This window comes from Ascaphus truei, chromosome 3, assembly GCF_040206685.1.
Source record: "Ascaphus truei isolate aAscTru1 chromosome 3, aAscTru1.hap1, whole genome shotgun sequence".
NCBI classification, from domain to species: Eukaryota; Metazoa; Chordata; class Amphibia; order Anura; family Ascaphidae; genus Ascaphus; species Ascaphus truei.
This window is the reverse complement of record NC_134485.1, coordinates 107881725-107909224: the sequence shown is the minus strand read 5'-3', so window position 1 is coordinate 107909224 and position 27500 is coordinate 107881725. Positions and strand designations below refer to the sequence as shown.

The 27500-nt window shown below is 44.2% G+C and overlaps 1 protein-coding gene across 2 annotated transcripts in view; it reads right to left on the bottom strand.

Moving 5' to 3' along the window:
- Positions 1-27500, bottom strand: part of RTN4RL1 (reticulon 4 receptor like 1) — a 109707-nt gene that overhangs the window by 69734 nt on the left and 12473 nt on the right. Inside the window, exon 1 of one of the 2 annotated variants that reach the window (XM_075589300.1) lies at positions 123-976. The exons of the other annotated variant lie outside the window; for it this stretch is intronic. The gene's annotated coding sequence lies outside the window, so the exon portion shown is untranslated. Of the gene's footprint in view, positions 1-122; positions 977-27500 lie in introns of those variants that run through there. 2 annotated transcript variants of the gene reach the window in all.

Below are 27500 nucleotides of genomic sequence, written 5' to 3'. Positions count from 1 at the left end.
CATCATGCTATTATTACGTGTCACTGTAAAGGGCATGCATGATATAACGCCAGTGTGCCAAAGAAATGAGATTTTGGGAGATGGTATCGCCATTATGTTCCCCAGCTGATGGAGCTACTTACTTGAAGAGTTGTATCAATTTCCCCATCTGTTGCTGCAATTGTTTTGCCTCTCCACTCTTTTGCCTCCAATTAAACCCTCCAGATCTGAGCTGACGTAAAACGTACTCTGTATTTTAACTCCAAACCCGCAGGTTTCTCCCCATTGGACGCGGGGCGTGAAAGGACGGGATAGTTAATCACTCACACGCTGCATGGCTTTAATAGAGCCTGCTTGATAAATAGACACTGCTGCCTCACTGTCCTTTCTGGTCCTTTCCTTTCTGTGCTCATACTAAATCATTTCGACTCCAACTATAGAGCAGCTTCTTCTTTCTTTCTTTTTTTTTTGGTGTTGCTCAGCTGACTCCTGACAACATGGATTTAATCTTCACCAGCTTTTCTTGTGTTTTGTTTGTCCATTAGGAAGGTTATTGCTTGCTCCTTAACGGCTTATTTACTGTTCCAGAGACATGATGACAGGAAGTCAGGAAGTACAAGGTTTGTGTCTTCGTGCACATGTCTGCTGATCTGTTTTAAGATTTCACCTGTCTGTTTCTGCCTGCAAAGTCACATATCCTGGGCGCTGTCACCTTTCTCGGCGCTGTCACCTTTCTCTGCAATGTCACCTTTCTCTGCAATGTGTCTAGAGCGCAGTGGCAACGAGAGGGTTAACTGCTCACATGAGAAATAGTCCACGGGCACAGGATACAGACCATAGTAATGTGAAACAGGTTTGCCATTGCAGACCAGCGATTGCACAGACGACTGGCGATGAAGACACTTACATGGTGAGTGCTGCACATCCTGTTACCACAGGATGGATTAGACCAGTGAGAAGCAGCTGTATGGCTTTCTCTTCCTCAATAACAAAACATCACAGAGCCTCACATACCCATAAATGTGTCAAATCCTACAGTTATATAGCATACCTATTTCTTATTGTTTCCTGCAAAAATACCTCCCGTGTGAATATGTGTTCTTCGCTTCTGGCCTCTTCTCTGCCACAAAAACCTCTTTGAAGCCAGCGTATTTTACCACTTTTGAAGTCCTTGTGTCTAGTACTTGTATGACCTTCCTAAGACCTACCACCTGTAGTGCCTATGCCACCGCTTAGGAACCACTGTATGCCTTTTAAGCACAGTACTGCTCAAAAGTATCCATGTTAGCAGTGGCCATGTACTTGATAAGTATTGGCACTTGAATTTCACAATGGTTTCCGTATGGAATACAGTATGTTGACGCTTTTAATAAATGAGAATAATAGTAATGAGGGTTGTTCCTTTAATTAAAAACTGCTTTTGTTTAACCCTTTGGATGCCCCATCATGTCGCTACCATGCCTTAGCGTCTGGCATTCCCTAGTTTTCTAGGGGAGAGCGTGTTCTGTTCCGGGATGCAATCTGGCAGGCCGAGGGACTCCTACTCTTCCTTTCAGTCACCTGTGATGCCAGGATCATGTGATCGCTCCCAAGGAGCGACCATGTCATTGTGAATTTCGGCAGGGGCCGTGGCACTCTGGTGCAACAGCCCTTCCGGCACTCAAAGGGTCAACGTATCAAAACATTGATTGGGTGCTGGGATGGCATATTGAAATATAATACTATAAAGTGATATTGGTCGGCGCTTTCACACAGCTTACCTCCTGGAATTGTGTGGAGAGATACGAAATATAATGACAAGGATTTTGCGTGGCTGATTTCTGAGTCAGTTTCTTCTGCCTGATCCAAGCCTCGGTGTGATTTAAGCTTGGTATATCACGACTTTTCCATTATTATGAGGTCTTACCAAAAATAATGGTCCAGTTTTAGTAGCAGAATCTACCGGACAAAATAGTCAGTTCAGAGAGTTGGGCAAATATATGGTTGGTTATGGATCATATGAAATAAATCCTCCAGTGGTTCCATCAACCAATCCCCAATATTGATCACTGGTGCAAAGTACTCTACAAAGCATACAGTATGTTCTAAATGACTCCCTTATCACCAATTTAATGGGGAAGGAGTGGCTCAGTGAGTAAAGACACTGACTGGCACTGAGTTTGATGCAGGGGAACCTGGCTCCTTGTGACGAATACTGTTTATAGCCATGTATATATTAGAACTGTGGAGTATGACAAAGGAACAAACACTGAAGGACAGAGAAAGGAATTAACAGGGACAGTAAATTAGACCTCACTGACTTCAAGGCAATCTCACCCTCTGGAAGTCAAACTTACTTACTGGAAGCCATCAATGGCACCATTGTATTCAATAGAGTTACATTCATCAGTGTTATTATTTTCCAGTTACACGTTGTCTTTATCCATAACTGCCAAGCTTCTAATTCTCATCATTTTTACAGTTACAGGCTGGCAACAAGGCATTTTCACAGCGAGGGAAATAAACGTAGTCGCCCAGCTATTGAGCAGAGGACGACCTTCATATTGAGAGAGGAGTTAGTGCATTGAACTCCTGTGTTACAGTACATCTCTTCTCTAAATCGCCCTGTGTGTGTGTGTCCTTTGGAAGAGCCTTGCGTGGCCTTAAAAGAGGCAGCGTGAGAAAATGGAGGAGGAGCAGCCTCACAGGAAATTGTTGAGTACTGTAGCTGTTTACTGGACTCTTCTCTTGGAACTAGTTGTTATTGGGCCACCAGCCAGCAAAAGGAATACACATTCTCAAAAGGCTGAGTATTTAATACTCATGAACCATTCAAGAGATTATGTGCAGCGAAGTCTGCAACATCTGGAAAAGTTAATAAAACCCTGAGCTGAATTAATCCACGCCAAACAGGCCAGGCTGTGTTTTGTTTAGTGGTCTCAATATGCCTCCCAATAGCCAACAAACAACCTGGATGGGGACTAAGAATTAAGCCCACATAAGGTAACAATATCGGGTGTTAAATATTTGTGATGCCATGTACTGTAAACAGTGGTTGAAGTGGCTTGAAAGGACATCATTAGATTATATATATATATATATATATATATATATATATATATATATATATATACACACACACACACACACACATCCGGCGATATATATATATATATATATATCCTGCTTTATGTAACATCGCCGGAAGAAGAGATCAGTGTATCTCGACCACATTTTAAGTTATGGTGGGTGAAAAAGGCAACAAAAATCCTCCACCGTTAGCATATAGCCAATGATTTATATAGCACCAACAGTGTACACAGTGATTTACAAAATGACAATACCGGGAAAATAAAGCACAAACGATGAAAATTTAAAGCAGTGAGAGAACCTGCCCTGAAGCGCTTACAATCTGTGGTATATTGAGAGATTTATAGACACAGAAGGAATAAACGTACATGTAATAAAAATTGTAAGCTAGGGAGGTCAAGTGCATCTGGAGTCAGTAGTATAGGTGCAAATGTAATGATTCTTCTTTTAAAATGCACATTTTCAGCTGGGCTCTATAAAAGGAAAGAGACGGTGCTTGACGCATATTGAGTGGACGAGCATACCATGGGGTGGAAGAGATGAGTGAGAAAGGTTTTAGACGTGACAGGGCTGTAGAAGCAAAAAGGTGCAAAGATGAGACAACCTTGGGTCAAGTGTAAAAGGTGAACAGAGGTGTAACGAGAGACGAGGGTTGAGATATATGGGGGTGTAAGAAGCCTTTAAAGAAAAGAGGATGAATTTGCAGTTAATATGGAGATTAATAGGAAGCCAGCAGAGAGATTTCAGGAGGTCAGAAGCAGTTACAAGTCATTTCAATCATTCTGAATCTGTTAAACATTGGGATCCCTTTGGACCTTATTCTACAACACAATTTTTTTTTTAAAAAACCCAGTAAAATAAAGAGTATTGGTTAACTAAACGCTCGCTAAAAAAAAAAAGCAGAACAGTGTGTAAATAAAAATGTAGCAGTGCTGTGGTTTGCAAATAAAAAAAGTCATCGTTTGTACTGCCTAGAACAATCGCATTTTGACCACATACATAAATAATGAGACCATAATTGAAAAATAAAGGCATAATCTAACCCTGCTCCACAGAGCGTATAATATATTTTTGAATTTTTTATTTCATACTCTGGGAAATAAAGTGACTTGCCCAAGTTAAAAAAAAAAAAAACACTTTCAATGATGTCTACTTCATAGGCCAGTGGCTGCCCTAAGCCTCTGGGATACTACTCCGGTTTGCATTTATAGCTTTTCTGCTTAGCTGGTAATTCTCAGTTAGGTTGGACATGGTTTACAGAGATACATTGCAATTCCCCAGGACTCTATACTCGCTAGGGTATTCCTAAAAATAGCTGTGAAAGTGCAGGTCCTCCCCACCATTAATTCCACAGCACCACCACTCATCGTACGCCACACCAAAGAGATGGGGCGGCGAGAGCCTCTATCATGCATTCCGGCCAAAAGGAAAACACAGTAGGGCCTTTGGAATTAGCACAAGCAGGTGTTATTCTGTGAGAGAGTAAAAAAGGTAACTGAGCAGTCACTGATTGCCCCAAGCAATACAAGTTATTTATTCTGGTTTTTCTTCACTCTCTCATTTCCCTGTGTAGTTGATTTGAAATATTAGATTTCATGAAAACAAATTTCGCTCGTTAACCCCTTAACCCAAGTGGGGCTTTGGTTTCACAATGCATCGCAGGGCCGCTGATGTGGCTGAAGGTGTGGGCCCCTTCATAGCATTGGATTGGAAAGTGAAAGCACTCAGCCATGTAGCACATTCTCCAGCAGGTGAACCAGTGGTTTCTTCACTGGTGAGTCGTTTTGCAAATTTAGACCAAAGGCCGCATGGGTTGTAAGCTCTTCGGGGCAGGGATTTAATTTTCTATTGTCTGATTTGGCTGCGCTTAATGTATTATTATAATTCCCTGTACTGTATTCTTTGTGAAGCGCTGAGTACACTTTTGGCGCTATATAAAGACATGCAATACAATATCATTAGGGCTATGTGTCATGGTGCAGGGAGACCCAGAAACACAGTTCTAACTCATCTCCATAAATTAATACCCCCTTCACCCCCCCACCCCCCAGAATTTCCCAGACCTTGCCCCATAAGTTATAACCACCACCCCCAATGCCACGGACCCCACCCCTCATGTCACAGACCCTGCACCATGTATCATAACCCCAGCCCCCAATGCCACAAAGACTGTCTGTGATGTCAAAGACCTTGGCGCACGCTCCCCTTCTCCCTCTACAGGCACGCGCCCTCTCCCCTGAGGTGGGGAGCGGGTCTCATGCAGATCACACGCCAATGTCACGCTGCAGAGTGGGGGACCTCTTTACAGCTGTGCTAGAGATGTGCAACACGCGCAACATCCAAAAAAATAGCAAAATGGCCAAGCTCGCCCCCAAAAATATTGCATCCATCTTCAAAAGTCAATGTGCAAGTCAGATGACCCTAAATTGAGGTCAAACTGCCATTTATGCAAAATGATGGCTAAAAATGAGAAAATTTCCCATTTGCACATCTTCAAATATATCACGTCAATTAACGTCAATAGGGATTTTCAGGCAAAAACGAACCAAAGTGGAAGTTCAAAATGGAGCTCTTCCCAAGTCCACTGCGGCCTGAGGTTACCATGACCAACAATGATTGAGGTTTAAATAAAAAGTGCCTGATATGCACATTATATGAACAAGATACTAGCATTATACGAGTTAAACTCACAAAGGATTCTGGGGGGATTGCTGCTTTAAGGCAAAACAAATGCTTTTTGGGGGGGGGGGGGCACTTTCAAAAAGATTGGGAACCATTGCAACGGAACAAAGAGACACGTGTTTAAAATACCTCTATTACAGTTCATTTAGCAGATGTTTTACCTTTTCCCTTCAAAAAGGACATTTGTGTCTCTTGATAAATAGGCATCAAAAAAATTGAAGAGTGCTAAAGGTAGATAAAGACAAGAAAAACAGGGGCGCAGACACGGAGAGAAAGTGACAGAGCGAGCAGCTCATCGAGAGGCTGGAAGAAGGCACGTGCGCCAGTCTTCTTCACATCTATTTAGAGACAAGGTTTGCCAGAATAAAAGATAGAAACTGATCCGTGCTATTAATAGGTTTCTGTATGCTTCTCTCTCAGCTGCCGGGGTGAGCTGGATGCGGTAATTCCATAATTGGGAGCGTTGGGTGACACCTTGTTGGTGTTTCTTTGTCCCTGGTTCTTTGGATAAATATCACTGACACATGCCACCCTGATCCACATGTTTAGTGCACCATCATGTATACACCTGATATAATGGATCTTATAAAATATTCAACGTTTCGGGTCTCCAGTGGGACCTTCATTGGCATAGTTCCCATTTATATGACAGGTGTCCCGCTGGGGATCGAAACATTGAACATTCTGAAAAATGGATTACGTCTGTGACATGGCTTCGTTTAATATCTTTGTCAACCTTTAACATTCCTCTTTATAAAAGCTGTGGAAGATTCAGAAGTACAGGAAATAGTGTTTGCAGACAGAGACCCATTATCACAGCATTGAATACAAGTAATGCAATAAGACCACCTGGCATTGAAGAGGTTAACCATGGCCAACTCAGTTGCTGCATTATAGATTTAAGCCTTGTCCATTACCATCACAGAATCTTCCCTCGTAGCAGTATGTGACTGCCTCTTTTCTTGTTCAGAGCCTCGGTCTCTCTTTCCCATCACATACAGAATTAAAATAGGGAGGCTGGCAGGCTCGCCACATGAAACTGTGCTTATTGCTTAGCCTCGAGTGGTGAATATTCATACTTCTTCTTGTTTGCAGAGACCAGGAAATTGCCAGCATGTCTTCATCCTCATCTTCAGCCCTTGTCGATCCTCTGCTGGATGAAGCCCTCCCCAATGATCTTCCAGGTTTTGCAGTTACAAGCCTCTCTACTCCACGTTGCTGCAACACATTTTCTGATTTCATCCTCCCATCTTACTTTTGGTCTTTTAATCGCTCTTGGAATCGAGTCGAGTACCATCCTTGTTCAACGATGGTCATTTCTTTTCATGATATGTCCGGCTCACTGCCATTTGAAATTTTTTCACCATTGTGATGATGTCACAGACTTTAGTTTGGTTTCAAACCCATTTATTATCTTTCCTGTCTCTACGGGTAATACCCAACATACAGTACATCTCTCCATACTTCTTTGTGTTGTTTGAAGCTTCTGAATTATCTTCACATTTAGAGACAGGTTTCACATCCATACGTGAGCACGGACAGAATACACTGGTCGAAAACCTTCTTTTTGAGGAAGTGTGGAAGGATCGCTTTAAATATTGTCTTATTTCTTCCAAAAGCCCTACATCCCATCCTCATTCTCTTACTGATTTCATTTGAAAGGTTCCCATGCATTGTTATTTGCCAGCCAAGGCAGACATTGTCTTTGACTTTTTCTAGTTCTATTCCATTTATTTCAATCTACGCACACTTGACACATTTGTTGAACATCACTTTGGTCTGGCTGATATTCATACGGAGGCCCGCATTCTTAATTGCTTCGGCAAGTTCTCCAATTTGGTGCTGGGGATCCTCTGGACTTGTGGCAAAAATAACAATGTCAACAGCAAATCGTAGCTGATTGAAATATTCACCGTTTCGTTTGATTCCTTTTTCTTCTCAATCTAATATCTTGAACAATTCTTCAAGTGTTGCAGTGAAAGGCTTTGGTGACATGGTGTCTCCATGCCGCACTCCCTTGGTGATCCTGATCTTGCTTGTATCTTCATGTAATCTAATTGTTTATGTGGCATTCTCATAAATGTTCTCTATAATATCAATGTGCGTTTCTTCAACATTTTGTCTTCTTAATGCATGTAGCACTGATGAGGTGTAGACAGAATGAAATGCTTTTTTCGTAACCTACGCATCCTTAGTTGAGTTGTAGATCGTATTTATCTTCGGGAAATCCCTTCTTGTGAGACTTGGATGTGGTCCATTGTGTTGTATCTACTGCAAAATCCTGCTTGTTCTACAAAGACCAGGGTCTGTTGTAGCCGATCAGTGAGTATCTTTGTAAAAACATTGTGCGTGATTGGAGGTGGACTGATTGGTCTGTAGTTCTTGAAATCTTCTTTGTCTCCTTTCTTGTGGATGAGGATACCTATGGCATTACTAGAGATGGGCAAACCAGTCCAGAGTGTTTAGACCAAATCCACCCCTCCGCCCACCAAAATCCATTTGAGGATTGGATACAAAAAAATCCAAGTGGATGCATTGAAATCCACCATTGAATACAATCCAGACGGATTTTTAAGAATCCAAAATGTGTGGCCGGATTGAGAAAGAGAGAGAAAGATAAACCACTATACCATTCCAGTCAATAGATGCCTTAGGCTTATCAACTTTATATAGTTGGTATGGCAATCCTTTTAGGAAATGTGGGATGGACTAATTTAAATATAGCATATCTCCTAGCTCCCATCTCTCTCTCTTCCCATTCTTCACAGATCTTAATTGTTTTGCCACTTCTTCCCTATGGACGCATGGTACATCATTGGTGGTTTCTACTTGCTTGTCCTCTGCTGGATTATGTCCTATGTTATCTGTGTTCATGTACAATTTCAAATTGAAGTCCTCAACTCTCTTGCATTTTGGGATTGCTTCATTTCTTGTGGTCTCCTCATTAATTGTTTTATTTAATCAAATATTTTCTTATCTTGTTTTTTGTTAGCGATCCCTCCAGTTTTTTTCTGCGCTTTCAACTAGCATCTTCATAAGCGACTTCCTAATCATTTGTTAAAGTGTCCCCATGCATTTTGAGCAAGCGGACGCAATTTTTCAGTTGTAGTTTAAATTCTAGCTGTTATTCTTGAGGTTATTGATGTTGATTGTTTTTGTCTACTCTTTAATCAGTTCCCAACGTCGCATTCAGATGTGATCTTCAGCGAACCAATCGGTGATCACTCCTTGTGCGAAAATGATTAAGGACTGTGCTGTCTCCAATCATGTATTTCTTGTTAGTTAGGACAGGGGCGCGCAAACTTTTTTTGCGGTGCCACACCTGCCTTACCTCCTCCATTGGCCGCCCCCCTCCTTACCTCGTGCGGCGTCATTGTGTGACGTCACGTCATGAGACCCGTGGCATAATTTGACGCCACGTTACCAGGGCAATCGTGACGTCACATGACCCCGCGGCGTCATCTGACGCCACATTGCCGTGGTCACGCGTCCTCAAGCTGGCTGAATCCCGGTAAGTAGAGTTTGCAGAGGAGCGCGGGACCTCTGCAACCTCCCGCGCCCCACAAAAAAAATCTCGCGCCCCCCAGTTTGCGCACCGCTGAGTTAGGATATAGTCAATTTCATTTTTTTACTCCATTGTGTCTATTTCATGTCCATTTTCTATTTGGATTCTTCTTGAAGAATGAACTCATGATGTAGACGTTTTCACATTCTGCAAATTCTACCAATCTGTCTCCACGTTCATTCCTGCTACCGTAACATACTGTAGCCCCCACCCCACCCCCTTTGGGGACTTCTAGTTGGTATAAGGGGTTAACACCATTAATTGTGTAACTGTGTGGGGTCACTCAGATTACTCCCCTCCCTATCATGTGATGCAGGATGACTATGCAGAAAGGGATGGCCACTCGTTTGTATATCTTGTGACCAGTGACGTCACTATAGGGAGATAGAAGGGTGTATATATAGCTCCACCAAATGTTCTAGAAACAGAGTTCTGTAAATATGTTTGTGTGTCTGGTTATGTGTATTATGTGTATTAAGGATGTCCTGTCACCATTTATTGTTTTCAGTTAAGGAATGTGCCCTATATAGTTAGAACCCTTAGTAATGGCCCAAGATTGTACTCGGCCAGAAGAGGAGTAAGCATGTGCTAAGCAGGGAGTTCTCAGAGTAGAAACTCCAGAGCATAATAAGATCGGCCCCAACAAGTATAGACTTAGGCCTGGGACCCGCTGCGCTCGTTGGCGCGGGCGGCAATGTAGCGAGTTCCCCACCAGCAGGGGAATCCTTGCGAGCCGGTCCCGGTCCCCACTGGCTGCACAGCTGATCACACGCTGTGGCGCGTCAGCCGCTAGGAGACACCACAGAATGGTGTTTCTTAGCGTTGACGCGTCATGTGGTGTGGCTGTGAGCCAATGGGGAGGGGAGGCTGCGGGAGGAGGAGAGGCTTCGGGGAGCGGGGAGGAGTGTGGAGTGAAAGCAGCGTGAGTGCCTGTCTGTGTGTGTGTCTGAGTGCGTGAGTGCCTGCCTGTGTGTGTGTGTGTATGTGTGTGTGTGTGTGTCTGTGTGTGTGTATGTGTGTGCCTGTCTGCGTGCGTGCCTGTCTCTGTCTGTGTGTGTGTGTGTGTGTGTATGTATGTATGTATGAGTGCCTGCGTGTGTGTGTTTTTTTTACTTACCTGCAGCCCGTGGAGGGAGGGGGGGAAAGAGTAGCTGGTCCCTCCGCTCAAGCCACGCCTCCCCCTCCCTGTCAATCCTCCCACTCCCGCCCACCTCCCGCTCCGGCCCCTCACGTCATGGCCGCGCCCCCTCACGTCATGGCCGCGCCCCCCCCCCCCCATCCCGTTTGGCCACGCCCCCCCGCTCCGAGAAAAGTATCCTGTAGACCGCAGATCGCGGTACAGCGAGTTGCACGCGCCGCCGGCAAGCAAGCCAGCCGTGCGGACGCGTGCAACGGGACCTTAGCCTAAGGGGGTTATGCACTAAGCAGTGATAAATGCTTTTAAGTGAGATAAAAAGCCATTATAGTGTGATACTGCCTTCTGTGAGATTCACAAAGCAGTGATAAGTGCTTTTAAGTAGCCATTATAGCAGGTTACTGCACTGTTATCACTGCTTTGTGAATCTCACAGCAGGCAGTATCACGCTATAAAGGCAGTTATCTCACTTAAAAGCACTTATCACTGCTTTGTACATAACACCCAGAAAACCCACTTATCACTGCTTAGTGCATAACCCCCTAAGAAGGCTGTGCACCAAAATGAGATAGTGATCCCAGAGAATAGTGTGTGTGTGTCCCAACAAGGGTCCACCTGAGATAGGGCATTATTAAAGCTATTCAGGAGATTGCTAATCTAATCAATACTAAGGGAAACAAGCAAAAGTACCTCCCCAGCGTACTACGAGTGAGAGCTACCAGGGGAAGAAGCACAGAGTAATCATATTGTTTGACACCAGTTAATGTCTGAAGTGAAGTCTGTCTGCCACATGGCGAGCATTATGAATGGCTGTGAATAAAGCTCTTGTTTTGTACTGTTAAAGTTCCTTGCGCCCCTCATTATTCTATCTGCATATGCATGGCCAGCCTGCACGGACCAAGCACCCTGATAAGATATGATACGGAGCACAGCCATGTGTGTATATATATATATATATATATATATATATATATATATATATATATATATATCCAACTGGATGCAAACTCCTTCAGAGCCAGGGAAGGAGGGTTTCAATATTTACCAACTGTTGCTTCATCCTTCTGATGGGTACTAATCTTTACATTGAAATCTCCCATAACGATATTGAGGTGACACTTTCCTTTGTAGTTAACTTGGTTTATTTCATGGTAGAAGTCTTCCACTTCATTGTCTGTGTGACCTGATGTTGGAGTATTCACTTGGATTATTTGAAGCCTGTTTCTCATTGTCAATTGAATGACGATTCTGACTGCTCTTTCGGATGAACTTTCATAAGGTCATCTTCTAACTTCTAACATCTTCTAACTTCTAACATCTTCTAACTTCTAACATCTTCTAACTTTACTAAGGTCAATAATATCCCATTTAATCTTTTCAATTTCGTCTTCTAGTTCTTGCAGTGCTGCTTCACTGGAGACAGTCCGGCAGTTGTAGGTAGACAGATTTAGGTTTGAGTTAAACCTATTGATTAACCTCAGGGGATTCTTAACACCCTCTTGATTTAGCCTTCTTCCTGAATGCTGCCACGGTCTAAGACATTTGGTCGCCGCTATTTTGCCATTGGCATTTAGCCGCCACTCACCTCGCCGCAGGGACATCTCGCCGCCGCCTGTTTCAACCCCAAGGTAAGCCCCTAACCTTACCCTAAAACGTCCTAATCAATACTCCTAATACTGACGCTACCCCTTACCCTAAAAACCTTAACCCCTTACCCTAAAACCCTTTACTCTAAGCCCCTACCCTAAAAATCTTATCCTAAACCCCTTACCCTAATCCCGTACGTTAAAAATCCAACCTCTTAACCTAAAACCCCTGTCCTTAACCCCCTACCCTAACTGCTAAAACCCCTTAAGTTAACTTACTTTACTGGCAAAATGGCGAGTCTCCAGTGGCGGAGCGGCTGTGGTGAATGGTTCCTCTGTGGCCAAACGCCGGAGGTGGATGGGTCACGGTGAGAGGGCCGCAACCAAATATCTGATTGTGTGCTGCCAAGCCCGGTGACATTCCAGCCTCTGGTGAATGAGGGCTCGTGCTTTTTGGTGTGATCCACATTTAGGGATTGAGGCCTTACTTGCCATGCCGGCCTCACTTGCATGGTGGCAAGTACTTGTCCCACTGTAGCCTGATATATTGTTCAAGCTTTCATAGTATGGTTAAACATTACCAGCGCAAGTGTCACTATACATCTTCCTGAAAACCCGTTGCCACCTTCCCTCCACTTTGAGGCAGTGAGATAAGGATTTGAGGGAATTTTCAGTATTCTCTCTGATATTCAGAGCGAATTGGCAATGCTGATCTAATTACATAGTGTGTCTTATCCAGTGGCACAATGCCACTCGGCAATCAGTGACACACACATACTGACATGCTGCCACCCAAATACCATTAACACTTTTCAACCCCTCAGCAGTCAAGAGATTAACACATTAACATATCCATCCATGGCCAACTAGTTAAGGCACAGTTTATCGAGTAGGAGAACCACTTCTGACTACCAGTGCCAGCTCAATCACACCTTCATCTGCCTGGGCCTCGGGCAGCAAGAAATGAGATTGTAAAATCCTCAAATCAGAGAGATGAGTGCCTGTAAATGTCTACAATTCTCTGAATAATGCATTTCTACAGCAAAATCTATCTAAAAATAATAATTTACAAAAATGTTATATATATATATATATATATATATATATATATATATATATATATACACACATTTACAGTAATAACCACATCTCCCTCTCCATCTATCATATGTATCTGTCTCTTTTCTTCCTGCTTGTCTCACGCTGCCCCTATCTCTTTGAGACCTACAGGACTTTCAGAGCGGTAATGGTCTCAGCTTAGGCTTTAGGTTCCCTCTGCTCCGGAGGCAGTGCTGCAGTATGATCAGAGGGTAGACACAGGCAGCCGACAAGCAGCACAGGTCAGAGAAGAAAATAAGAAATAGAGACACCTACTGTATATATATTATCCTCAATTATTAAAAGCAGATCGCTGGAGATGTGAGGCCGCTGCACGGCTGCAGTCCCAGCTCTGCTCTTGCAAGGGCCTTTGAAATTCTAATGTTCTGGCAGCTCAGCTAGAAAAACACTGGTGTAGGAAACAAATGAGAGAGAACAGACCCATATTGTACTGGGCTCTACAGTCCCCTGACTAAGACAGTTCAGAGGTCACAGCGCCTGTCACAACTGCATTAGAACAGTCTATATCCAATTTAAAATGCATTGGGACACATTGGAATGCCTGTTAGAGATCATTACGTTTGCCTGTGCCTAGAAGTACCACTGGTATAGCACTTCCCAATAACCAACATTTATTTGTTAGGTTACATTCCAATCTCCTGTTCACACTCTTTCTGATCACTTTATCTCCCTGTAATTCATCTTATCCACCTGTAATTAGATTAGAATCGTGGCACGGGTCTTTTTCCTTTTCACTTTGCAGACTGCCATGCAGACAAGAGTACCAGAAACGGTAGTCTATCCCAGAGGTGGCTGCATTAATATCTCTGAAGTATAACTGTAAAAGGCTTGGCAAATAAGATGCAGCATATACAGTTGCGTGAAAAAGAAAGTATACCCTCTTTGAATTCTATGGTTTTACATATCAGGACATAATAACAATCATCTGTTCCTTAGCAGGTCTTAAAATTAGGTAAATGCAACCTCAGCTGAACAACAACACATGACATATTACACCGTGTCATGATTTATTTAACAAAAATAAACGCAAAATGGAGAAGCCATGTGTGAAAAACTAAGTACACCTTATAATGCAATAGCTTGTAGAACCACCTTTAGCAGCAATAACTTGAAGTAATCATTTTCTGTATGACTTTATCAGTCTCTCACACTCACATCGTTGTGGAGAAATTTTGGCCCACTCTTCTTTACAACGTTGCTTCAGTTCATTGAGGTTTGCGGGCATTTGTTTATGCACAGCTCTCTTAAGGTCCCGCCACAGCATTTCAATCGGGTTGAGGTCTGGACTTTGACTGGGCCATTGCAACACCTTGATTCTTTTGTTTTTCAGCCATTCTGTTGTAGATTTGCTGGTGTGCTTGGGATCATTGTCCTGTTGCATGACCCAATTTCGGCCAAGCTTTAGCTGTCGGACAGATGGCCTCACATTTGACTCTAGAATACTTTGGTATACAGAGGAGTTCATGGTCGACTCAATGACTGCAAGGTTCCCAGGTCCTGTGCCTGCAAAAACAAGCCCAAATCATCACCCCTCCACCACCGTGCTTGACAGTTGGTATGAGGTGTTTGTGCTGATATGCTGTGTTTGGTTTTTGCCAAACGTGGCGCTGTGCATTTTTCTCCACTTTGGTCTTGTCTGTCCAAAGGACATTGTTCCAGAAGTCTTGTGGTTTGTTCAGATGCAACTTTGCAAACCTAAGCCGTGCTGCCATGTTCTTTTTAGAGAGAAGAGGCTTTCTCCTGGCAACCCTTCCAAACAAACCATACTTATTCAGTCTTTTTCTAAGTGTACTGTCATGAACTTTAACATTTAACATGCTAACTGAGGCCTGTAGAGTCTGAGATGTAACTGAGATATAACTCTCGGTTATTTTGTAATTTCTCTGAGCATTGCACGGTCTGACCTTGGGGTAAATTTGCTGGGATGGCCACTCCTGGGAAGATTGGCAACTGTCTTGAATGTTTTCCACTTTTGAATATTTTTTCTCACTGTAGAATGATGGACTTTAAATTGTTTGGAAATTGCCTTATAACCCTTCCCAGATTGATGGGCAGCAACAAGTGCTTCTCTAAGATCATTGCTGATGTCTTTCCTCCTTGGCATTGTGTTAACACACACCTGAATGCTCCAAAACTTCGGCTTTTATAGAGGTGGTCACACTTACTGATGATCAATTAATTAAGGGCATTTGATTAGCAGCACCTGTCTGCTACTTAGCATCTTAATTAATATGGAAGCAGTAAGGGTGTACTTAGTTTTTCACACATACCTTGTCCATTTTGGCTTTATTTTTGTTAAATAAATCATGACACGGTGTAATATGCCATGTGTTGTTGTTCATCTGAGGTTGTATTTACCTAATTTTTAGACCTGCTAAGGAACAGATATGTCCTGATATGTAAAACCATGGAATTCAAAGATTGTGTACTTTCTTTTTCACATGACTGTATATATATAACCAACCTCACACTGATGAGACCCATTAAGGTCGAAACAGCTGTCTTTGGGTGGGTTTACAGGCTATACTCAAAAGCTTTGAAATGCAGCAAGCATAAGCTTATAGGGGACCATGTTATATGGTTTTGAAGCAAAAGGTGGCACTGTGTGCTCATTTGCATGCCATTTCCCAGAATCCCTTGCTGCAGTAGAAGCACTGTGTGTTGGGTGATAATGGTGAACGGCAGGGTTGCAGACCTGTCTAAGACATGCAAATGAGCACACAGTAATATTTCCATTTGCTATATATGGTTGTGTGTGTGTGTGTGTGCGTGCGTGCGTGCGTGCGTGCGTGTGTGTGTGTGTGTGTGTGACATAACGTGAATCCCTGCCTGCGCTTCTCCTTTTGGGATAGTAATAAATTGAGAATATATGGTGTACAAATCTATAAGACAAAGGAGACTTTTGGATTACATACTTGGATCAAATAATGCCAAGCCTGCTAACCACGTCAAGGTAAGTCTCTATATAGCAGGTCCCTACGCTAAATGCATACTAATGTGGTGTGAAATAAACCCAGAAGGGGTTAATATATCCAAGCATATATATACCATACACGTTATGGTGGGTGAAAAAGGCGACAAAAAACCTCCACCGTTAGCATACAGCTATTACTTGTGAGCACATTCATGTCTTAGATATAGTAGTGCTTTCTGTTTCATGGCTTAAAACTCGATTGTAACGCAAAGTTGTCTGGATTGCTAGTTGCCGTGCACTCGGGTCAGAGGATTATAGAAGACAAAAGGGGAAAGAACACGCTATTTTAAAACCGCGGTCACGTGACAGAGCTGGTTCAATTACTTGTCACATGATGTTAGGGGATGCACGGTCCTGTGCGAACATGATCAAGCGACACTTTGATCATGACATGCTTGGTGACCATGCTGTGACTTGTCTCTATAATACGTATTAAGGCATTTGAGTGTGGCGTGTAAGAAGATGAATCCGAGAAGTACTGAAGACGCTAAGCCAGAGGATAGCAATAACGTTACGTCAGGGAGTGGCACCATCTTCAACACCATAATTCAACCATGAATGGTACTGCCATCAACTGCAGAGAACAGTCCTGTAACTACAACACGAACTACAGTCTTGCCGTGCGCAGAGATCCCTAGCTCCAGAGCTGACGTTACATTGTCCTGCGACTGCCCCTGCAGAAATTTGGGGGAGCTCTACCCCAATGCCCCCTCCATAGTAAGCCGATGAACGTGAACCCCCCCCCCCCCCCGCAAAAAATGAATGTGTTATTTGATGCCTATTTAACCTTTTCATTGCAAGAGGGGCTAGCAACACATTGCAAAACAATGGTGGCTGTTCATTACATGGTGCCAAGCGGGGAAAACTGTCTTATGGAAACCCCCACTGCCTTCAATGAGAGATAGCGTGCGACAGTGCCACAATCAGCTTTATCACAGTTCAACGAATAACACCCAATGTGGGGCAGCCCCCTCTGGCAGTGCAAGGGTTAACATCCGTGCATATTAGTGAAGCTGTGGTATTTTGTTAGTACACACATCTCTGTGTGACTTATTTTGAGTAGCATGTAACAGTCATGCTCCCATCTCCCGTCTGATTTGCCTCCCATCTCTCTTTGATTCACCCACTCTCTAATTTGCTTAGACCGACCCACTGTGCTCTGCGTTCACGACTTTCTCCATATTTCTTGACATCAGTGCCAGTGATCTACAAATATTAAAGGGCTTTAGCAGGCTCTACTCCCCTTTTTTCTACTAGTATCAAATGTTTACTTATAACTAGGGTTAGGGAAAGGAACATAAAGAGTCTGTCAACTAAGGGGCATCATGGATAGCGGATTGGTCAAATTCCTTCCTTGTCGAACTCTAAGGCCGGAAACGGATCATCTATATTAAAGCTGCAGACCAAGCAATATTCTACGTGTTTTTTTTTTTTAAATAAAACAGTTCTGTACTATGAGAAAATACTTGTAGCATTTTTTTTAAAAACAACTCTGAATTATATTTTTAGTGTATTATAACTTAACAAGCATTTGTTGTTTCTATATCAACCATTTACAAAGTCACATCCCCTTGCTCTTCTGAGACAGGCTCTGGCACACCCCTTTTTGAGCCCTGCCCTCTCTCTGGCAGTGCACCAATTGTATCTAGTGGCTGCCTGGTCACATGATCTTCCCCACAGAACTTTGCATCTTGGGTCCTCTTCTGCTGCACTGACAGCCATTTAGTGAACCCCCAAGCCGAATCTTCGCTGATCGATCACAGGAGAACGGATCGATCTGCAACTTAGCCAATTACTTATTGTGTGGATTGTATTGATGCACATATTATAAGGGGGAAATAAAATAAAATAAATAAACGGCAGCTTGGACTGCTGCTTAACTTTTGGGTCAGAGAGGAGGAATACATTTCTGTTTCTGTTTTGTTTTCCTGGCTTTCCTCCTTCCACATCCTGACTCCGCTCTGCTGCCAAAATGTACATACTTTCTCAAATAAGAAAGATGCTCCCAGAGAAAAACAGGACAAAGTGTTGCTTTAAAAAAAAAAGATATAAGCAGAACAGTAAATGAGTTACATGGTTTTTCACCTCACTCAGCCATTTAGTGAAACCCTGAGCCAAATCTTCGCCGATCGATCACAGAATGGATCGATCGACAACTTAGCTGATTACTTATTGTGTGGATTGTATTGATGCACATATTAAAGGGGGAAAAATAAATTGAAAAAAAAAAAAAAAAAACAACAGCAGCTTCAACTGTTGCTTTAAAGCTGCAGTTCAGTCTTTTTTTTTTTTTTTTTTTACATTTATTTTTTTACTTCAATAGTTTTATGTGTGCAATCTCTAATTAGCTAAAGAACAGTATAGCTGCAGGTCAATTCGTTCTCCATGTATTGATAGGTCGAAATTTGGTGACATATTAAAAGCTGGGATTTGTTTATAATCTGCTTGACTGGCAGTGGAAGCTCATGAATATTCATGAGCACTCCTGCACTGAGATGTGCTAGAGGGAGGGCAGGGCTGACAAAGGGGTGTGTCAGAGCTTGTGACAGGACATGAAGGGGCAGTGCCTTAGCAAATGGCTGTTAAAATAGAATACAAGAAAATTGGTCTTTCAAAGTTGTTTTTTTAAAAACAGAAAATGCTAAAAGTATTTTTTCTTACTACAGAACTGATTTATTAAAAAAAAACACACATGCAGGATATTGACTGAACTGCAGCTTTAAGCAGCAGTTCAAGCAATATCCTACATGGGTGTTTTTTTCTCTCCATAAATCAGTTCTGTACTATGAGAAAATACTTGTAGCATTTAAAATTTAAAAAAAATGTTTTAAAGACATTATTAATGTTTCTAATATAGGAAGCATTTCCAAAGTGACAGCCCCCTTCCCCTTCTGATAGGCTCTGGCTCTTGAACCCCGCCCTCTCTCTAGCAGTGCACCAATTGTATCTAGTAACTGCCCACAATGCTGTGCAAAACTGAATTAGATAGCCCAGAGCAAGCGATTGATTACAGGAGAACAGATCGATCTGCAGCTTAAGCTAATCACTTATCAGTGTGCAGATTGTATTGATGCACATATTGAATGGAAAAAATATATATATTTTTTTTTAAAAACGGCAGCTTGAAAGTATTCTGCATTACCCACATTTGATGCATGATGACTGAAGGGGATAGATTGTTTCTTACCACATGACAAGGAGCGGCTCAGTGAGTAAAAGACACTGAGTGGCACTGAGAGTTTGAAGCAGGGGAGCCTGGTTCAATTCCCAGTGTTGGCTCCTTGTGACCTTGGGCAAGTCACTTTATCTCCCTGTGCCTCAGGCACCAAAAACATTGATTGATGTCCACATTGATTGTCCACGGGGCAGGGACCTGTGCCTGCAAAATGTCTCTGTAAAGCGCTACGTAAAACTAGCAGTGCTATACAAAAAAAGCTATTATTATTATTATTATCTAGTTCCACATCCTCATTATTGTCAACATCCTGTTCTGTTTTAGATTCTTGAACTCTTGAGGGTCTCTGAGCAAATCGAATGTATATCATATCACCTACAGTAGCCCTTGTTCACCTCACCATGTAACTATTCTGTCCTTCACAAAGTAGGAGTGTGTCACTGACACGTACACTCATTTTTGGGGCCCAGATTCAAGTGCAGTAGATAAAACAGTGTCACCAACACTACTTCTGCATTGCAAAGTGGTCACTTTGGTTGAGTTTCCCATTTGTCAATGACGCCGTGTCCTCCTGCAGGTTGCTTTATTTCAAGTACAGAACCCTGCTAGCCGTATTAGTACGAGAGAACATCAGCTGATGTTGACGTTGTAAGATATTCTTCACGGGTTTGTGAGTTCCATTTGCCACAACTTTCATGTTAAGGTGCACAGCAGAGTGGCTATTCTATAAATGTGACCATTTTGTTCCAGTGTAACATCCGTGCTCCAAGACCAGGTGAGATTTTCAAAATAGCAGCACGTCATTCGCGTAGAGTGTGACTCACGCTGACACATACTGTATTTTGATGTAGCAGCCCAATCCTCTGCACTAATATGGAAGCTGATATCTTCCCAGCCACATGCTAATCCTAACGCTTGGTATCAACGATGGTCGTGTGTAGCATGCGGTATAAAATCAGTGTGCTTCTTTGAGGGTTGCATTGAGTTGTGTGTGCTCAGTACAGCATTGCCATGCCCAGTTACAGCCACGCACTGCTAGCTGTATTGTGTAGCTATACTGCAAACTTCACAAATGTTTCACAGGTTTCACACAGACAACATTGTATGGAAGCTTCTATTGTGAACATTTTCCTGTCGTTAATTTGCTGAGCTTCCTGACATCAAAAGTGTGCATATATATATCATGGCAGCACCTTTTATGCATTTATGCAGCCACTGAGCCCTTTCATCATTGTCCCAATGATATTTAGAAGTCAAGCGTTTCAATAGGAATATGAAGCATTTCCAATTATTATTCCAAATTAAAAATGACCAGCCTGACACATGTGTACCTTCTCAGTGTAGCCAGGGTCCCTCTGGTCCCCCTGTCTGCAGGTTTCTTTCCCCCTTGTGTGTGTTCTGCTGCGAGGGGCGAGCGCGTTCCCGGGGGCTCCCGGTGGCAGCTGCGGCAGGACGCCGCCCTGTTTAATGTGTTCGCGCATGTGCGGAGGCTTGCGCGTAAGCAGAGCAATCGCGGCGGCCATGTTGAGGTTGGCGCGGGAGTTCGCGCCTGTGCCGTGCAATGCACAGAGGTTGGCAAGCATAGAGGTGGCCATTACATGTGTGCAAGAGCTCTTGGAAGTTGCGCATGCTCAGTTAAGAGTAGCGGCGGCCATTACAGCTTCAGACATGCGCAGTAAAGATCGCGCACGCGGTCCCCATAGGAAAGAGCTGTACCAAGAACTACAATTCCCAGCAGCCTCTGGGGACTGCACTTTCACCCTGGTCACAGGCAGCATTGAAGCCAATAGAGCTGGCAGCTTCTCATGGTGCAAAGTTGCAACAATGTTGTGTGCAGACAGGGTTTTGTCAGTTGGGTCCAGGAAGAGATTGGGGAAGGTAGTGTACACAGCTGCAGTGCTCTGCTGTACTAGGCCCCAGACACCCCAGGCCAAGGTAGGCCCCACTCCCCACTAGGTTAGTGGGTAAGTTCATAGGGAAGGCCCCTTAGGTAGGGACCCTGCCCTCATCTGAGTCTTGTCAGTGACACAGCTGCAGTGCTGTGGGCTCTGACAAGAAGAGACAGTGTGGCTTGCAGTGCAGCCACAGCAGTTTGGCAGTTTCAGGAAAGGCCCCTTTCAGTGCAAGGGGGGGTTGCTTTCTATAGTATCCAGTTCTATGTGATATCACCGGTGCCAGTTGCACTCAGTGATCGCGACCTGCGTCTGGGCTCAGACAGGCTCTACTACAAGAGACTTTCCAAAGGTGGATCACTCCATGCGGGAGTCACCCACCGCCAGGCAGAGTTGCAGGACGTCACAGAGGAGATCACAGAGCGGCGGATCCTTTGTGAAGAATCTGCAGCCCCAGGTGCTGGAGCACTGGGCAGGTACAGTCAGTCATCAAGTGCACCAACTTTACCAACAGTCACTCACTTGGGGTATTGTGGGACATTTGGGACTATTGATATAACGTGTGGGGTGCAAAGCCCTGCGTGGTGACCGGATAGTTGTGCCTATTAGTGTTATAGAGGGACACTGTCAATGTCATATTGTTGAAGTATGTTATGTTGTGTTATTTGCCATATAGTAAACCCTTTTAGCCATAACCTTTGGTGTGGGCTGGTTACTTTATGGATGTTCCTATGTGAGGGCCACTCTACACTCCTAGAATCTCACATAGGTGGAGGCGCTCACAAGAAACGTTCCAGAGATTCACCCCAGGCTCTCACTAGCGGAGGCTCAGACCTCCTGTGGGCCTGACAGGTATAACGCACCACACCTGGTAACATATAGGTTCCCCCTCACATACACTCTATATGCGATTGGGTGGGGGAATACCCGTTACATCAGTTTAAACAGTGAGTAGAGTCATCGACTCTGGTGTTTGTCCTACCCTATTCAACAACCCACTTTGTAAATGTGTATTTCCTGGGACTATTTGTATGTATCTGATACATTAGGCGTTGCAAACTCCAGTCCTCAAGGATTTTTAAGACTATCCCTGCTTCAGCACAGGGGGCTCAATCAGTGGCTCAGTTAAAAAAATCTGGGGAGGAGTCTTGGAGGGAGTGCCCTTCTGAGGATTTTTTTAGGAAATAGAATATGAAATAGTGCAAATTGATGCAAATTGGTGCACGCTTGGAGTGAAATTTAGAACAAATTACATAATGGTCAGATAATTTATAAATAACTGACCTGCAGTCAGAGGCCCACGGCAAGCAATACTGATCTTACTGCTCTTCCCACAAATTCCAAGATTGTTGCATCCCTCCTCATCCTCTCACCCCCCTCGTCCTCTCTCATCCTACCCTCCTCCTCCTATTTCCCCCCTCCCTCATCCTCTCTCACCCCTTCATCCTCTCACCCCCTCCTTCATCCTCTCACCCCCTCCTTCATCCTCTCACCCCCTCCTTCATCCTCTCACCCCCCTCCCTTCATCCTCTCACACCCCCTTCATCCTTTCTCATGCCCCCTCCCTTCATCCTCTCTCATGCCCCACCCCCTCATCCTCTCTCAGCCCCACCCCTCATCCTCCCTCACCCCCCCTCCTTTCATCCTCTCTCACCCCCCCCCCCCTCCCCTCAACTTCTCTCACCCCTCATACTCTCACACCAGAAAACACACACACCAGAACAAAACAGTACAGACACAGAGACACAGACACACCAGGACAAAATAGAACAAATACACACAGGACACAGGACACAGCCTCACCTCTCTCTCTCTGCTCCATGCTTTTCCTCCGCTCTTTGCTCCCAACCCCAGGCTCCTGCCACCAACGCCTGATTGGCGTCCGATACATGTCCGGTATTATCTCTCATTTTTTACCGGACAGACTAACAAAATACAGGGCAGTCGGGTTCAATACCGGACACCAGGCAACCTTAACAGCACAGCCCTCTATGGGGCAGGCCCCTAGTGGCTGTGTGTGGGGCGCGCAAAGCGCTATGACGCGTACAGTACAATTTTGTCTTCCCGTGCTGTGACGCGATCTCGTGGTCGGCGCGCACCAATGGAAGGGCAGATATGCCCTGTCATGGCCACGCCCCCTGTTATAGCCCCGCCCCAAAGAGCTTCCCTACAGACCGCCGATCGCGGCGTTAAACTGTGCACGCGACGCTAGGCGCGCGTGAAGACTGGGGCCGTAGCCTTAGTCTGCTGCTGTAATACACATGGGAGCTGACCCAAAGCCTTGAACCACTCTCCGCACATGAGGAAGTTTGAAGAAAATATATAGGTCAGCCACCCTCCATGTATGAGTATGTATTTCATTTATGGGTGAGCTCCACTTAACACCTTGAGATGTACAGCTCAACTCCGTTATAGCGCGGTCCTCGGGGGCCACACGATCCGACCGCACTATCACTGGAGTCGCGCTAATTGGGAAAAAATGGCCGCCGCGCACCCGATCGAGAGGAGGGGGGAGGTGGAGTGAGGCGCCGGCAGCCCTACATGTCCCCTAGCAGCCACTGTAGTTCTCCCAGCATTCCAAGATGCACTGTTTTTAAGTGAAACCTTGCTTGCTTTTTTCATTGTAACGCCGCCTCAAGAAGAGATGAGTGTATCTCAAAATCTCGCACAAATAAAAGCATTTCGTTAGCCACAGAACGGTATCGTCTATTCGTTTTTGATTATTAAGCTCGGCTAACACGGTACAGATCTCTCTCTCGCTCTATATAGTTTGTGTATATATATATTGCAAAGCCAGCAGTACAACCAACGTCACACTGATGATACCCATTAAGGTTGAAACATGTCTGTGAATGGTTTCTCTGACTTTGCATCTGATACCCATGCTGTGCTCTTAAAGCTGTGTCAACAGCAAGCATTTGCTTATATGGGCCCCATGTAACAATGGTTTTCCAGGCAAAAGGTGACACGGTGTGCTCATTTGCATGTCATTTCCCAGAATCCCTTGCTGCAGTGGAAACACTGTATGCTGGGTGATAATGGTGAAAGGCAGGGTTGCAGACCTGCCTAAGGCCTCAGCCATGGTAAGCGCTTACTCGCTGAACCATGCTGACGTTCACTCCAGCTCAGCACGGAGCCCCTACAGCCGCAATTAGAGCGGCTTTAGTAGGGGCTCGCCTACGCTTCCGCAAGCGCGCGGAAGCGTAGGTCTTACCAGAATTTAACATTTCCCCGCTTGCTGGCGCGCAGGGCCGGTCACGTGAGCGGTTTGCCCAATGAGGGTGAACCAGCTCCGTGACGTCACTGGCCCGCCCCCTGACGACGCGCAGGGAAAGCAACCGCAAGGCCAGGGAAAGCACCCGCTATCCCTGAGCCTCAGCACGCCAACGGGAACCCTGGCCGAGGCCTAAGACATGTGAATGTGCTCACAAGTGATTATATATATATATATATATATATATATATATATATATAAACAATGTAGAGGTAATGGCGGGCTTGACCTTTATTAAAAGGAGTCACATTTACCCCTAAGGTCGCACAAAGCTCCTTGCATTCTCCTGTTACTTTGTTGGGCAACCCCCCTTATGTAAATAAAATCTGCTTCCCAAACAGCAGCTGCACCTGGTGCTTGCAAATCACTCTCAGTTGAGCTAAGACAGCCTAAGGTATGATTGACTGCTCTCTTTCCTGACTCACTTATCAGGTACACTCGGCTATTATGCTCATCTTGTACCCATATAACAGCCTTTCTGTAGCTGATTGTCAGCTGTATTCTCGGTGTTTTGCCACGTGTAGCAACATTTGTTGTGCTTGTGGGTTGATGCCTGGTGTGGGTGTCTGGGCGCACAACAAGGATTTGGTTGAACAACAAGATCACTTTTATTAATGAGAACTGAAACAGCTCCAAAACAGCTTCTGCCTGTGTTGTACCGATGCTCCGTGCCATGCAGGAATTCCTGACTCACTCTGCTGTCTCAATTTGTGGCTCTTTAGCTTCACATGCGAAACAAGATTTCTGCGTTCAAGCAAAACACTACAAGCAACTGACCCAGAACCCCAGCTAAATGTGTACCGTGCCTTGTGATTGGCTGTCCCTGCTGAGGTGAGCCAGGCTGTTGCAATAAGGTAACCGTTTCCCTTGGAAACCTAATCCTAGCAGGAGTGGCCTGCACCGCACAGTTTATAACTCGAGTTATGCCAGTTTTACAACCCAATTCTGATCAACTGTTTCGAGGATTGCACTTTTAACTCCAGTGGTAACGTGGCTCAGATGAACAGGGACGTGATCAACCATGTACTGTATGTTTTTGTACCATTCTCCCTCCGTGGACCATGAAATCAGTGAGATTTGGTCTTGACCGAAAAAATTGTGTTTTCATGGAAAAATCATTACTTTTTTTTTCAGACAGTCTCCATTAAAGTCTATGAGAGTTATTCATTAAACTGCGATAACCCCTACGAGACCACTTACTCTGTGCTAAACATCAGTGAGAGTTGACATCAGTCAGACTGCCTGAGCCCGTCCCCGATCTTAGGGAGCCTGTACGTGGTCTTCCAAACCTAAGAGTACAGACTCTATTTAACAATGCCTAGACCAGGGGTGCGCAAATTTAGGGGCGCGGGATTTTCTAGGTGTGGCGGTTACAGAGGCCCCGCGCTCTTCCCCACGGTATTTAAATGAAATGCCGGGGGAGGCGTGAGGCCTCTGTAACTTCTCTTACCTGCTCTCTGCCGTCTCTTCAGCGACGCAGCGTCATCAAAAGGCAATGCGACGTCACATGACGTTGTGACATCATATGACGCCGCCAAAGGCAGACAGCAGTAAGAAGGGGGGGCGCGAGCAGGAGGGAGAGCAGACGGGGGTGCGAACAGAAAAGTTTGCGGCCTCCTGGCCTAGACTATAACATGAATTAGAACCCACATAGGCCAGGCTCCTGTGTGTGTGCTTAATAGAAAAGGACAGTTTAATTCAAGATAACATGAGATGTGCAGCAATTTAGACCTGATAAAGTAATCTTTCAGTAGAGCACAGCAACAATAAACAATCATTTGTATGTTTACTACCAAACCATGCATTCTCATTTCACTCTAGTCTCTTTGTCTCTTTATTTGCTCAGCCTTTAAATCCCACATCTAATTCTACAAGGTTTTGCCCTGTCTTTCATGCAATGTACCTCGCTCCTTCCATCACAATCAGTTGAATATTTTCCTATCACATTCCATTCAAATACACATCTCACTCCCCTTCTCTGTTATTCTCTGTATTCTCTCTCTCTCTCTCTCTCTCTCTCTCTCTCTCTCTCTCTCTCTCTCTCTCTCTCTCTCTCTCTCTCTCTCTCTCTCTCTCTCTCTCTCTCTCTCTCTCTCTCTCTCTCTCTCTCTCTCTCTCTCTCTCTCTCTCTCTCTCTCGTTTTACCATTTTCTAAAGATTTATACAGCACCCAATAAATTCTCACTGGGGACAGGCTAATTCGCTAGCCAGCAGTGTAATGGCTGTATTATATCTAATAAACGCAATGAATTGAGTTGACTTCTCATACATTGTACAGCTATCGACGTTTGCGAACAACCCCAAATTGTTGAATATTTGTCACTTTCCGTCCCCCCCATGCCTTGGTTCTCTTTTACTATCACTTACAATGTTTCTTTCTTGATTTCTATATTCCTTCCTTCTCTTTATTCTCATTTTCTGTCTTTTTACTATTACTTCCTTTTTTCACATTCTCTTCTCATGTTTTCTCTTTAGTCCTTTCTCACCCTCTTTATCTTTTCTTATTTCTTTGTCTGCGTTTCCTTTGATTTTTCTCTAACCCGCTTCTCTCTCTCTCTCTCCCTCCCTCTCGCTCTCTCTCCTATCTTTCCTTATCTATTTCTGTCTCCCTTTTCCTCTTTTTCACTTTCTATCCTTCTTATTTTCACTTGTTCTCTCTCGCTCTTTCTTTCTCTCCTGATCTATCTCCCGCCCTCTCAATTTCCCTCTCTCCTAATCCTTCTCCCACCCCCTCTCTCTAATTCTCCAATATTTTTTTTTAGCATTTCATGAGGTTCTCTCTCACATTTACATTTTCTTTCTCTATGTATTTCAATCTTGCATTTAATCTTTTTCTGTTTCTGTATTCACTCACTTTCTTTATCTTCCTATCTTTACCGCTCTCTTTCTTTCTGTAGTGTCTATTGTCATGGGAGACCAGGACTATGCCATGGGATCAAGCACCAGACACAGGACACAGAAGTCAAATATAAGTATATATATTATGGCTAGAGCCAGCAGACCCAACACAATATCACAACAGAGCTAAACTCCCCAATCCCTGGCCCATA